Here is a 7,222-nt window from a genome sequence, read left to right as displayed (position 1 = left end):
GCTGTGTCACGTCAGGAAAGCTACTCACCCTCTCTGAGCCTCACTTGCCACATCTGAAAAATGTACTTGCCTTGCGAGCCACTCGCTGAGAATCAAGTCAAATGAATACGTGTGACTGCACATCTCATGCACTATCTATCCTTAACGATAGTCGTACAACCTACGATGGGGATTCGGTTATTATTCCCATTTTACAGTTAAGAAAACCCAGGCCCAGAGAGTGAAATACAAATTCTGGCTAGGACTTTCATCACGCTTATTATATAATAAGGCAAACACCTGTGAAAACAGACCCAAAAGGTCACTGGAAGAGGCTGTGTTTGCTCTACTTCCCTGTAGGCTGATAGCCTGATTTATTCCCAGTCCTGGCAACAAAATACATAAGAAGCATCTGTGAGCCCGAGTTCTGGTTTGTATGGAGCCCAGAGGCGGAGGGTTGGACGAAACGCTCCCCAATGCCCCCTCTAGTTGTCTGGCATCCACTGAGTCTCGGGGGCCGGAGCAGACACGGCCACTGTTTCTTCCCCAGCCCCACCTGCCCATCTGGCGAGCTGTCAGGTCAGAGCTATGTGTGAAATCTGTGGGTCTTCTGCGCTGAAGTGAGAGGATCCCCACCCCGCCATGCGAGGCATCGTGTGGACAGAGGTGGCAGCACCTTCTGATCCTGTCAGGTGGTTGAGGGGGAAGAAAGGCACAAATTCACACCCTGGGCCAGAAAAACTGAATCCCTTGCTGTCCACTGGGCATCAAAGCCCTCATCAGTATCCCTTCTGCTCTTACCAAGTCACCCTAGAATTATAATTTTACCGACATATATGTCATAGCTAAGGGGGAAGTCTTAAAACCCCACCTCCTTCAGGAAGTCTTCCTGAACTGATCTCAATGTTGAAACATTTTATTGTTGATTATGTATACGCGTAGAAAAGTACACACACACAATTTAACCAAGTGTCCTACCAGGTCATTTTAAAAGAGACATCGGGGGGACTTCCCTGGCGGTCCAGTGGTTAAGACTCCGTGCTTCCACTGCAGGGGGTGCGGGTTCGATCCCTGGTGGGGGAACTAAGATCCCGCATGCTGCACGGCATGGCCAAAAAATAAAACAATCAGTAAGAAAACGAAAGAGACATCGGAGGCTCAAGGGGGTAAAGTGCCATTTTCTGTGGCTGAATTCTTCCCTACGACTCAGCATAACTGCTCCCCATCTTCTCTCTCACGACTCCCAACCACTACCTAATTCTTCCATTGAACACGTATCACTGGAATATTGGCCCAAGGCCCTGGGATGAGGGCAGACCAGGCGTGGGGTGGGTGCCCAGATTTATAAGGCACTAATCCTTGCCCTGGAGGAGTTTGCAGTCCAGGAGGAGAAGACAACTACATGGATATAACCGGATAACAGAGAGAGTGGTTAAGGTCAGAGAGAGAGACATCAAGGTGCTACAAGAACCCAGAGGAAGAAGAGAGGATGGAAGATGCTCACGGTGTAAGTGGTGTTTATACTGAATCTTGACGGGATGGGATCTGGACGTGCAGGGATTCAGGGTGAGGAAGGGTACTTTACACAAAATAGAAAATACCAGGACGATGGACTTCCCTGGCGGTCCAGTGGTTAGGACTCCGTGCTTTCACTGCCAACAGCCCAGGTTCCACGCCTGGTCGGGGAACTAAGATCCTGCAAGGCGCGTGGTGCGGCAAAAAAAAAAAAAAAAAAAAAAAAAAGTGTCCTGAAAGGGGAATAGTAACGCCTTCCCAGCCCTCCTCAGAGGGTGGATTGAGGATGACATGATAACGAACATGAAGGTGTCTTGTGAACTGGAAAGGCATTCCCTTTACTGCTCTCCAGCCCAGGAGCTCTCCACATTAAGGTGCCTCAGAATCACCTGGGGTGCTCGTTAAACATGTAGTTTTTGGCTTCCGGCCATAAAAAATTGGCCAGAAGCCAAGAACTGGGACTGCATTTGCCCTTCGTCTATCAACGGCTAGAAAATTGTTATATTCCGGTACACACATATATTTAAAAACCGATTTTCGGACATTGGAAAGCTAGCTGCACAGGGCTATGGTTCCTGAGAAAAGGGGTGCAAACTAGGGGAGCCCTGATCGCTCTGGCTCGCCGCCTGGGAGGAACTTTCAAGATTGCTCTGCAGGGAGGGGGACCAAAGCAGAGCACCACAGTCTCTGTGAGTTGAGGTCACAGACACCGGAGCTTAGGGAGGTTGAGGTGGCTGGAATTTACGGGGCAGGGTTGGAGAAGGAGTTACACGAAGCAAGAGCTCCAGGGATCCACAGAGAGCCCCCTTGAGTCTGTTGCTAAACACTGAACTGTACACATCCAGGGTAAAACGCTACAAGACTCAGCAAACAATGACGGGGTTTAAGCTGAACAATGCTCAGGGCTCACACAGGCTGGAAGAGATTAGAGCTCTGAGCAGCCAGACCGAAGAGACCTTGATGGCGTTCAGTCAGATGACAGAGTGACCACACCATAGCAGTAGGGATAGATTAGCCCTAGAATGATGATTACTCTAGACTGGCCCTTCAAAAAAGCCTGAAAAGTAGTCTTGAAAGGACCAAGTGGATCCACAGGTAACTTAACTACTTGCAAAAACAAAGCCCAACACTCTTTAAAGAAAAACAACAAAATCTAGCACTCAACAAAGTCACATTCAGAATGTCCAGCATAGCATAAAACCATTACTAGATATGTGAAGAAGCGTGAAAATGAGACCCAAACTAGGAGAAAAACATAAACATAATGAGGTGAGAAATGTAAGATATAAAAAAGAACTAAGTGGAACTTCTAGGGGTAAAACTATCCTCGCAGAGCTCAGAGGGAAAAAAAGACTGGGAAAAAAAAAAAAAAAAGACTAGAGACTCAGTGACCTGTGGAATAATATCAATCAGTTTGGATAGTTTCTGCTGCTATATCTTTAAGTTTATTGATTTTTTAAATTCTGTAGTGTTTATCTGCTTTAATCCCATCCACTAAAACTTTCATTTTAGATACTGTATTTTCACCACTAAATGCTATCTATACGAAAAAAGACTTTAAATTTAAAGACACAGATAAATTTAAAGGATGGGAAAAAATGTAACATGCTGTATTAGTTTTCTGTGGCTGCCATAACAAATGATCACAAATGCAGTGGTTTAAGCCATTCAAATGTATTATCTTACAGTTCTGTAAGTTAGAAATCCAACATGGGTCTCACTGGGCTAAAATCAAGGCATCGGCGGGGCTGCATTCCTTTCTGAAAGCTCTAGGGGAAAATCAGTTACTCTGCCTTTTCTAGAGATGACCCACATTCCTTGGCTCATGGCCTCTTCCTCCATCTTCAAAGCAAATAAAGTAGGTCTAGTTCTTCTCACATCACATTACTCTGACCATTCTTTTGTTGTCGTGTCTCCATGCGCCTACAGCCAGGAAAGGTTCTCTGCCTTTGAGGAATCAGGTGGTTAGATTAGGCACACCTGGATAATCCATGACAATCTTCCCATCTCAAGGTCTTAATTTTAATGGCATCTGCAAAGTCCCTTTTGCCATGTAAGGTAACATATTCATAGGTTCCCAGGGGTAGGATATGAACATTTTGGGGAGCTATTAGTCTGCCTATCACACATGCAAACATTAACAATGAGAAAGCTGGAGTGGCTACCAGACACTTGCACGTGAAACGTTCACCAAAACAGGCTGTAGACTGGACCATATAAAAGGCCCAGAAGTTTCAATAAATGTAAAAAAGATTGAACTCACACAGAGTATGTTCTCTGACCACAAAGGAATTAAATTAGAAATCAGGAATAGAAAGATTTGGAAGTAACAAGGGAAATTACAAAATATTTTGCACTGAGTGAAAATGAAAACAAAATTTGTGGGATGCAGCAAAAACAGTGCTGGGTGGAAACTTTAGAGCTTTAAGTGCTTATATTAAAAAAGAAGAAAGGTCCAAAGTCAATAATCAGAGCTTCTGGGACTTCCCTGGTGGCGCAGTGGTTAAGAATCCGCCTGCCAATGCAGGAAACACGGGTTCGAGCCCTGGTCCGGGAAGATCCCACATGCCGCGGAACAACTAAGCCCGTGCGCCACAACTACTGAGCCTGCGCTCTAGAGCCCGTGAACCACACCTACTGAGCCCGCGTGCCACAACTACTGAGGCCGCGTGCCACAACTACTGGAGCCCACGCGCCTAGAGCCCGTGCTCCGCAACAAGAGAAACCACTGCAATGAGAAGCCCACGCACCGCAACGAAGAGTAGCCCCCGCTCGCCGCAACTAGAGAAAGCCTGTCTGCAGCCATGAAGACCCAACACAGCCAAAAATAAATAAATATATAAAATTTAAAAAAGATTTAAAAAAAAAGGCTAATAGGAAAATATTATAAACAACTTCATGCCAATAAGTTTGACTCTTCAGACAAAATGGACACATTCTTAAAAGACACTTATATCTACTTCCTATTGCTGCTGTTTACCACAAAGATGGTGGCTTTTATATTTTGGTCGCGCCGCACGGCTTGCAGGATCTTAGTTCCCCAGGGACTGAACCCAGGCCCACGGCAGTGAAAGTCCCAAGTCCTAACCACTAGACCACCAGGGAACTCCCCCATTTAAAACAACACAAATTTACCATCCATTTTAGAGTTCCAGAAGCCAGAAGTCCAAAATGTGTCTCACCTCACTAAAGCCAAGGTATTGGCAGCATCACATTCCTTTCTGGAGGCTCTGGAGGAGAATTTGTTTCCCTCCCCTTTCCAGCTTCTGCATTCCTTGCCTTCTGGTTTCCAGACAGCAACTGCCTCACTGTGACCTCTGCTTCTGTTGTCACATCTCCTCTCTGACACTCTTGCCTCCCTCTTACAAAGACTCCTGTGATTACACTGGACTCATCAGATAATCCAGAATAATCTTCCCAATTCAAGATCCTTAACTTTACCGCATACTTAAAGTTGCTCTTGCCATATAAGTTAACATATTCACAGGTTTTGGCGATTAAGACAAAGGCATCGTTGGGAGGTCATTCTGCCCACCAGACACACAAATTGCCAAAATGGATACACAAAGGAAGAGAATGTTGAATAGCCCCATATCTACTAAAGAACTTGAATTTGTGGTTTAAAATCTTCCCACCAAAAAAAAAAAAAAAAAAAAAAAAAAAAAAAAAAAAAAAAATCTTCCCACAAAGAAGCCTCCAGGCTGGGATGGCTTCAGTGGTGAATTATGTCAAACATTTAAGGAAGAAATGGAATTTGACTCATCGCACCGAACACAAAAATTAACCTGAAATGGGTCATAGGCCTAAACATAAAAGCATAAACAATAAAACTTCTAGAAGAACACAGAGAATATGTTTTTGGCCTTGGGACAGGCAAAGAATTTTTGATAGGACACAAAAAGCATGAACTATAAAAGAAAGAAAGAAATTTTTCTTCATCAAAATAAAAACGTCATCAAATGACAATGTTAAGAAAACAAAGGTAAGCCACAGACTGGAGAAAATATTTGCAATGCATACATCTGGCCAAGACTACTTTCCATAATAAATAAAGAACTCTTACAACTCAAAAATAAGACAAACAATTCACTAGAAACAGTGGGTAAAGAAGATAATGGCCAAATGGCCAAAAGCACATGAGAAGATACTCAACAGCATTAGTCAATAGGGAAATACTTACTAAAGCCATATTAATATACTCCTGATTGATAAAGTAAAAAAAAAAAAAAAGGCTAAAAATAACAGGCGTTAGCAAGGATGCGAAACATCTGAACCTCTCACATACTGCTGGTCAGAATAAAAAATTGTACAACCACTTTGGAAAACAATCTGACAGTTTCTTATTAAGTTAAATATATATATATATATATATTTGGTATATGACTTGGCAACTCCAATTCTAGATTTTTCCTTCTGATAAGACACATGTAACATAAAACATGAAACGTATGAAAACATATGTCTACACAAAGACTCGTCCTTTAATGATCATAGCAGCTTTATTCAAAATAACCGAAACCTGGAAACAACTAAAATGTCCATTAATAGGTGAGTAGAAAAATTATGGTATACCCATACCATAGAAGACTACTCAGAAATAAAAAGGAACAAACTATTGATACCTATAAGAGAATAGATGAACCTCAAAAATATTATGCTGTGGAAAAAAAAAGGAAGACACAAAAGAGTATATACTCTATGATTGCCATTTACATGAAATTCTAGAACAGGCAAAACTAATCTGTCTTGACAGAAAGCAGATCAGTGGTTGACTGGGGATGAGGATGACGGCAATTGGCTGCAAAGGGGCATGAGGTAGTAACCTCATTTTTTGCAGTGATGGAAATTCTGATTAGAAGGTGTATATATTTGTCAAAATTCATTGAACCGTGCACTCAAAGTGGGTACATATTATTGCATGTGAGTTGTAACCCAATAAAGTTTTTTTTAAATGAAACAAAAAAAGTTAAAAATATGAAAACACTTGGGCCCCATTCCAAGTGATTCCAACACAGCAGGACTAATATGGGGCCCAGAAATCTGCATTTTAAACAAGCTCCATAGGGAATTATGCTGCAGGCTGTTTTGCTTATAGAAACAGTATTGGTTTCTATGAACACCCAACTCTTATTTAGACAACAAATCACCTAGGCAAGCAAAGCAGATTCAGAAGAAAAGTGTTTGAGTTTTTGTGGGCCCTCATTAAACCCCTCAACCTCCATTCCTCAGCTGGAACGCTGGTCACTACCAAAGCATCCTCCCGGAAGCTGGCTCAGCTGTGGCTAAGCTTCCTTCACGCATTCTTTACAAAAGGAAGTCTGCTAGGAAAATGAATGGGAGGAAAGCAAAATAAAAACACAAGTGCAGAGAAACCGATATATTTATTTGCAGAGCACAGATCCTTTCCCATAATGTCATTCAGGTCTGGCACCAGACGGGCTTGGCTGGCCCAGCTCATGGGACACGTGGTACCAACAGGTATGCCTACTCTGGCGGGGGAAGAGCAGGTCCATAGGGAGGCTGGTGGCCCACCTGTGTGGAAAATACAACAGTACAACAGATATGCTAAGGGTACTCATAGCCCAGAGGAAAGGGTCATTTTTTTGCCACATTAGATTGAACGGAGGTGCTCTATTTCCATTCCTTAGTCTTTTCCTGCTGCCTGACATATCTCCCCTATCTTCCTCTGTTCTACTTGTTGAAACACTTCCCATCCTTCAAGGGCCAG

This window comes from Physeter macrocephalus, chromosome 6 (assembly GCF_002837175.3).
Source record: "Physeter macrocephalus isolate SW-GA chromosome 6, ASM283717v5, whole genome shotgun sequence".
NCBI classification, from domain to species: domain Eukaryota; kingdom Metazoa; phylum Chordata; class Mammalia; order Artiodactyla; family Physeteridae; genus Physeter; species Physeter macrocephalus.
This window is presented reverse-complemented; position numbering follows the sequence as displayed.